The following is an 8,023-nucleotide window of genomic DNA, read 5'->3' on the forward strand; positions in this document are numbered from 1 at the left end:
TTATGTATGTGCGTTCCTGTGTCAACTGCTGCCATTTTGGTGACGGCATTATCTTGTCTGTTTGTAGTGATCTGTACATCTGTACATGCATCTGCACATGCACCAGGGACTGCAGTCAGATGCAACTGGCACAGCATCACAAGAGGGCATCAGAGACGGGTACAAAGGGTCCAGCCCAAGGGAGGATCCGCCTCTTTCAGAAGCACAGGGCTAGTGAGCAGCAGCACACAGAGACAGCTCAGCACAGGCAGTTTACATTAGCTTCACTGGTCATACCTCTTGACTGTATTAGATCTAGTTAAGCTCTGGAAACAGAACAAACCCACTGAATAAAGTATTTGTGTTAACTGGAAGTTTACAATCTTTATTCAGACTTACAGAATAACATACTGTAACAACCTGTACTTGAAGGAGAATCCCTACAGTGCAATAAGGAGGCCAATCAGCCCATCGGATCTGCACTGGCCCTTGCATAGAGCACTCTACTTAAGCCCATGCCTCCACCCTATGCCTGTAACCCAGTAAACCCACCAAACCTTTATGACGCTAAGGGGTAATTTAGCATGGCCAATCCACCTAACCTGCACATCTTTGGACTGTGGGAGTCTGGTAGTCACCACTGTTGTATTATATTATATATACTGCACTGCATACGAGGGGATTCCGGTAAGGCCCCTGTACTACAGGTATGGGGGTAGATCCCTGCCTGCTGGCTCCGCCCATTAGGCGGAGTATAAATGTGTGTGCTCTCCGAACTGCAGCCATTTCGGCAGAAGCTGTAGGAGGCCACACATCTCTGTGTAATAAAGCCTCGATTACTCTCTACTCTCATCTCGTCGTAATTGATAGTGCATCAATTTATTACACAGAGATTTTACAAAGATGGATCTCCGCATCAAGCCGGGTCACCTACAGCTGTATCCTCAAGCAGGCAACGCCAAAAAGGACTTTGCACATTGGCTCGCTTGCTTTGAAGCACACATCGGATCTGCGACAGACCCAATCCCAGAAGCACAGAAGCTCCAGATTCTGTACAGGCGGCTGAGCTCCGATGTCTTTCCCCTCATCCAGGACGTGCTTACCTACGCAGAGGCCATGGCGCTACTGAAGGAGAATTACGCTCAGCAGACCGACAAGATCTACGCCAGACACCTCCTGTCCACGCGGCATCAACTTCCCGGTGAATCTGTGGAAGATTTCTGCCGTGCCCTGCTCGCCCTGGTGAGAGACTGTGATTGCCAGGCCGTTTCGGCCGCTGAACATTCTAACCTGCTAATGAGAGACGCGTTCATTACGGGCATAGGGTCGGCCTACATCCAGCGCCTCTTAGAAGGGGCCACGCTTGACCTCGCGGCGACCAAGAAACTAGCGCTCTCGCTCACAGTCGCCTCACGTAACATACAGGCGTATGCCCCCGAACGCACGGCCCACCCCTCCTGGGCATCGTGGACCCTGCCAGCAGCCACCCCATCGTGGACCCCATCAGCAACAGCCCCCAGCCAACCCCACGCCTGCACCGCGCAGCAGCCAACCAACCCCGGGGGACCGAAGTGCTACTTCTGCAGACAGACAAAACACCCCCGGCAGCCTGTGGCAAGAAAGGACATTTCGCTGCAGTGTGCCAGGCCCGCTCAATCGCCGCTATTGTCCCTGCAGCCCCCGTGTGCGGCCAGTGGGCGCAGCCATCTTCCTCGCCTCAGACCACGTGCGGCCCATGGGCGCCGCCATCATGCTCCCCTCACAACACATGCGGCCTGTGGGCGCCGCCACCTTGCTTGCTTCACAACCAATGGGCGGAGCCATCTTCCTCGCCTCAGGACACGTGCGGCCTAAGGGCTCCGCCATCTTGCCTGCCTCAGGACACGTGCGGCCTAAGGGCTCCGCCATCTTGCCTGCCTCAGGACACGTGCAGCCCGTGGGCGCCACCATCTTCCCCGCCTCAGGACCCCTGCCCATCGGACACCTCATCGGGCCGCTCATCGCCTGCAATCGCCAACGACCAGCCGCATCTCATCTCCGTCACGATCAAAACAGTCCCGACCGCACAACCTCTCGACCGCGTCGACAAAGGTGAAGGTCGACGGGCATGAGAGATCCTGCCTTCTGGACTCCAGGAGCACTGAGAGCTTCATCCACCCCGATACGGTAAGGTGCTGCTCCCTCGCGGTACACCCCATTAACCAAAGAATCTCCTTGGCCTCCGGATCCCACTCTGTGGCAATCCGGGGGTACTGCATCGCCACCTTCACCATCCAGGGCGTAGAGTTTAGCGGCTTCCGGCTCCACGTCCTCCCCAACCTCTGCGCTGCCTTGCTACTCGGCCTGGACTTCCAGTGCAACCTCCAGAGCCTAACCCTGAAATTTGGCGGGCCCCTACCACCCCTTACTGTCTGCGGCCTCACGACCCTTAAGGTCGACCCGCCTTCTCTGTTTGCAAATCTCACCCCGGATTGCAAACCCGTCGCCACCAGGAGCAGACGGTACAGTGCCCAGAACAGGATCTTCATCAGGTCTGAGGTTCAGCGGCTGCTGCGGGAAGGTATCACCGAGGCCAGCAACAGCCCCTGGAGAGCCCAAGTGGCAGTGGTGAAAATGGGGAGAAAAACAGGATGGTCGTTGACTACAGTCAGACCATCAATCGGTACACGCAGCTCGACGCGTACCCCTTCCACGCATATCTGATATGGTCAATCAGATTGCACAGTACCGGGTCTTCTCGACAGTGGACCTGAAATCTGCCTACCACCAGCTCCCCATCCGCAAGGCGGACCGCCCGTACACCGCGGTTGAAGCGGACGGCCGCCTTTACCATTTCCTAAGGGTTCCCTTCGGCGTCACCAACGGGGTCTCGGTCTTCCAATGGGAGATGGACCGAATGGTTGACCGGTACGGACTGCGGGCCACTTTCCCGTACCTGGATAACGTCACCATCTGCGGCCACGACCAGCAGGACCACGACGCTAACCTTTCCAAATTTCTCCACACCGCCAAACTCGTCAATCTAACCTAAAACAAGGAGAAGTGTGTGTTCAGCACGAACTGATTAGCCATCCTCGGCTATGTGGTTCAGAACAGAGTTCTAGGGCCCGACCCCGATTGCATGCGCCCACTCATGGATCTCCCCCTCCCCCACTGCCCCAAGGCCCTCAAACGATGCCTGGGGTTCTTTTCGTACTACGCCCAGTGGGTCCCTAACTATGCGGACAAGGCCCACCCACTCATCCACTCCACCGGTTTCCCACTGACGGCCGAGGCTCGCCAGGCCCCTCAACCGTATTAAGGCCGACATCGCCAAGGCCGCGATGCACGCAGTCGACGAGACGCTCCCCTTCCAAGTCGAGAGCGATGCATCAGACGTCGCTCTGGCTGCCACCCTCAGCCAGGCAGGCAGGCCCGTGGCATTCTTTTCCCGCACCCTCCATGCCTCCAAAATTCGGCACTCCTCTGTCGAAAAGGAGGCCCAAGCTATTGTGGAAGCTGTGCAGCACTGGAGGCATTACCTGGCCGACAGGAGATTCACTCTCCTCACTGACCAATGGTCGGTTGCCTTCATGTTTAACAACACACAGCGGGGTAAGATCAAAAATGATAAGATCTTGCGGTGGAGGATCGAGCTCTCCACCTTTAATTATGAGATCTTGTATCGCCCCGGTAAGCTCAACGAGCCCCCCGATGCCCTGTCCCGAGGTACATGTGCCAGCGCACAAGTGGACCGACTCGGACCCTGCACGATGATCTCTGTCACCCAGGGGTCACCCGCTTTTATCACTTCATTAAGGCCTGCAACCTGCCGTACTCCATCGAGGAAGTCAGGGCAATTACCAGAGACTGCCAGGTCTGCGCGGAGTGTAAACCGCACTTCTACCGGCCAGACCGTGCGCGCCTGGTGAAGGCCTCCCGCCCCTTTGAACGCCTCAGTGTGGATTTCAAAGGGCCCCTCCTCTATACTGACTGCAACACGTATTTTCTCAATGTGGTCGACGAATATTCCAGATTCCCCTTCGCCATCCCATACCCTGATATGACGCCTGCCACCGTCATCAAAGCCCTCATCACCATCTTCGCTCTGTTCGCTTTCCCCGCCTATGTCCACAGCGACCGGGGATCCTCATTTATGAGCGATGAGCTGCGCCAGTACCTGCTCAACAGGGGCATTGCCTCGAGCAGGACGACCAGCTACAACCCCCGGGGAAACGTGCAGGTGGAGCAGGAGAATGGGACGGTCTGGAAAACCGTCCAGCTGGCCCTACGGTCCAGAAACCCCGGATTCCCACTGGCAGGAGGGCCTCCCCAACGCACTTCACTCCATTCGGTCGCTCCTGTGCACGGCGACTAACGAAACCCCCCATGAACGTCTCTTTGCCTTCCCCAGGAAGTCCACCTCCGGGGTTTCGCTCCCAACGTGGCTGGCAGCGCCAGGACCCGTTCTCCTCCACAAGCACGTGCGGCTCCCCAAGGCGGACCCTTTGGTTGAGAGGGTGCCGCTACTCCACGCAAACCCGCAGTACGCCTACGAAGCGTACCCCGACGGCCACCAAGACACAGTCTCCCTCAGGGACCTGGCTCTAGATGGGTCCCCCCCCCCCCCCCCCCCTCTGCCCCGGCGCCACCCTCCCTTCCCCCGGCGCACCCCACCACAGCCCCCGCTCTAGGGCAATCCGTCCTCCCCTTGGTCCCCTCTGGGGATGAAGAGGATGTCGACACGCTCCCGGAGTCACCGACAACCGAGCCAACGCCTGACTCGCCACCAGCACTGCGGCGCTCTCAACGACGGATCAAGGCGCTTGACTGTCTAAATTTGTAACCGTCTCTGAAATTTTAATGACAACCTGTGTGTAAATAAATTTCAAACACCCCGCCCCCCCCCCCCCCCCCCCCCCCCCCCCCACCCCCCCCCCCCCCGCTGGACTCATTTTTAACAGGGGGTGAATGTGGTAGTCACCACTGTTGTATTATATTGTATATACTGCACTGCATACCAGGGTATTCCGGTAAGGCCCCTGTACTACAGGTACGGGGGGTAGATCCCTGCCTGCTAGCTCCGCCCAGTAGGCGGAGTATAAATGTGTGTGCTCTCCGAACTGCAGCCATTTCGGCAGCAGCTGTCGGAGGCCACGCATCTCTGTGTAATAAAGCCTCGATGACTCTCTACTCTCGTCTTGTCGTAATTGATCGTGCATCAGGGAGGAAACTGGAGCACCCGGAGGAAACCCACGCAGACACGGGGAGAATGTGCAAACTCCACACAGACAGTCACCCGAGGCCGGAATTGAACCCGGGACCCTGGAGCTGTGAGGCAGCAGTGCTAACCACTGTGCCGCAATGCCACCCTCAATGTGCAACATTGTTTTGAATCATGGAGCTTCATTTTCAACCTCAATGCTTCACCTAACTCCCTCTATTAACCTGCCAATGTGCATTCAGCTGTGGGAAGGATCGCTCACCATTTAAAGGAATCACTTAGTTGTTGATTGATTTCCAGTGGTTGATGCTGAGTTTGTTGAAGAGCTGTGAATTATTGACTGCTGCTTAAAGTCGGTGAAGATTATAGGCAGCGATGTTGTACATGCTAAAGACCTTGGGCGTCATTCTCCGACCCCCCAGCGGGTCGGAGAATAGCCGTTGGCCGCCGTGAATCCCGCCCCCTGCCGGTTGCCGAAGTCTCCGAAGGGAGAAAAGTCGGCGGGGCGTTAATGTCGCCGCTGCCGTCGGAGAATGTCACGGGTCTGCGCAAGGGAGCCGATTTTGGGCCTGCCGATATTCTCCCTTCCGGATGGGCCGAAGTCCCGTCGACGTGATGACCGTTCACGTCGACGTAAATCAAACCTCCTTTTCACCGGCGTGAACCTGTGCTCCAGGTTCACGCCGACCAGCGTGGAGGTGAGTGACGGCCTGGGGGGTTGGCCGCTGGGCAGGCGATGGCGTGGCCGCAGTCTGAATGTGTGGGAGAGGTGTGTCTCGGGTTGTGTGTGTATGTGTGCGGCGGGGGGGGGGGGGGGGGGGGGTGGTTAGAGTGGGCTGGCTCCGGGGGAGTGCCGGGAGGGGGGTCCATGCCGGGGAGGAGGATGGGGGGTCCGTGCCGGGGAGGAGGGTTGGGGTCCGTGCCGGGGGAGGGGAATGGGGGGGAGGGGGTCCGTGCCGGGGGAGGGGGGATGGGGGAGGGGGATGGGGGAGGGTCCGTGCCGGGGAGGAGGTTGGGGGTCCGGGGAGGAGGATGGGGGGGGTCGGTGCCGGGGACGGGGATGGGGGGTCCGTGCCGGGAGGGGGATGGGGGGGGGGTCCGTGCCGGGGAGGAGGTTGGGGTCCGTGCCGGGGAGGAGGTTGGGGTCCGTGCCGGGGAGGGGGATGGGGGGGGGGGGCCCGTGCCGGGGAGGGGGATGGGGGGGGGGGTCCCGTGCCGGGGAGGAGGTTGGGGTCCGTGCCGGGGAGGAGGATGGGGGGGCCCGTGCCGGGGAGGAGGATGGGGGGGGGTCCGTGCCAGGGAGGGGGATGGGGGGGCAAGTGAGTTGGTCCACCTGGCCAGGTGCCAGCCTCCAACAGTTGGACCCATGCGGTCCATGCCACCTGGCTGGGGGGAAGGAGGGGATATGGGTAATGATGACATGTCGTCGTTCCCCCCCCCCCACCAGGCCGTCATGTTTTCCGATCATCCAGCGATGTTGGCCGCCGTGGCAGCAGCTCCTAATGTCCATGTTGCCCTGGATGAGGAGGAGGAGGAGGAGCGTGCCAGAGAGGCGGGCTGCTGCAGAGGGGCAGGCGGCAGCCGCCCAGGCTGGAGGGACAAGGAGGGGGAGGAGGACTCCGCGGCCCCATGCCAACGGAGGCACCCGAGGGCGCCCATGTGTACCGGCCCCGGCAGTCATACCAGGACCTCACGGACCGGGAATGCAGGAGGAGACTCCGGATGAGGCGGGAAAACCGTGGCACACATCTGCCACCTGCTGGCACACCTGTCACCCGCGTGGCACTGGCGGGGGACACCCTCTCCCCATGTCCGTCAAGGTTACGGTTGCCCTGAACCTTTATGCAACGGGGTCATTCCAGGCACCGAGTGGGGACCTGTCCGGCATATCGCAGACATCGGTGCATCCGGGCAGTGACAGATGCCCTATATGCCCATGGCGCACCGCTACAACCCGCTTCCCTGTTGACCGGGCCAGCCAAGATGCCCGGGGCCGTGGGCATCTCTGCCGTGGCCGGGTCCCCCATGGTCTAGGGGCGCGATCGATGGGATGCACGTCGCCGTGCGGCCACCTGCAGATAACAGGGCCGTGTTCACCAATAGGAAGGGGACCTATTCAATGAACATACAGGTGGTCTGCGACCGTTACCCAGGCAGTGTACACGACTCATACGTGTTGTCACGGTCATCCATCCCCCGGCATGTACGAGGGACGCCATCCCCGGCTGAGGGGCTGGTTGCTGGGCGACAGGGGCTACCCATTGCGATCGTGGCTGATGACGCCTGCACGGAGGCCACGCAATGAGGCGGAGAACCGCTACAATGATGCCCATGTAGCGACAAGGGGAGTGATGGAGAGGTGCTTTGGCGTGCTGAAGATGCGTTTCAGGTGCCTGGACTTCTCTGGGGGCACCCTCCAGTATCGGTCAGATAGGGTCGGCCGCATCATTGTGGTGTGCTGCGTCCTGCACAACATAGCCCAACAGAGGGGCGATGTGCCGCAGGCAGAGGAGGGGCGGAGTGTGAGGAGCAGCAGGAAGAGGCCTCCCCAGATGAGGGGGATGGGGGCAATGGTCAGGGCAGGCGGGCTAGACACAGGCGGGTGGCTGTCCACCGTTACCGGCTGGCCCAGCGGGCACGGGACAGACTGATAGCCGCCCGCTTCACTGAATAGATGGGCGTGGGAATCGGGTAGTATGGCCACAGACCGCACACCATGGCAACAGCCGACCACCCACACCCCCCCACCCATCCACCCACCCAGCACCCTCACCCCCCCTCCCCAACCCCACCCACCCCACCCGCATGCACACCACCCCCCCCATTGCCGATCCACCTGCG

This window comes from Scyliorhinus torazame, chromosome 19 (assembly GCF_047496885.1).
Source record: "Scyliorhinus torazame isolate Kashiwa2021f chromosome 19, sScyTor2.1, whole genome shotgun sequence".
In the NCBI taxonomy this organism is placed as follows: Eukaryota; Metazoa; Chordata; class Chondrichthyes; order Carcharhiniformes; family Scyliorhinidae; genus Scyliorhinus; species Scyliorhinus torazame.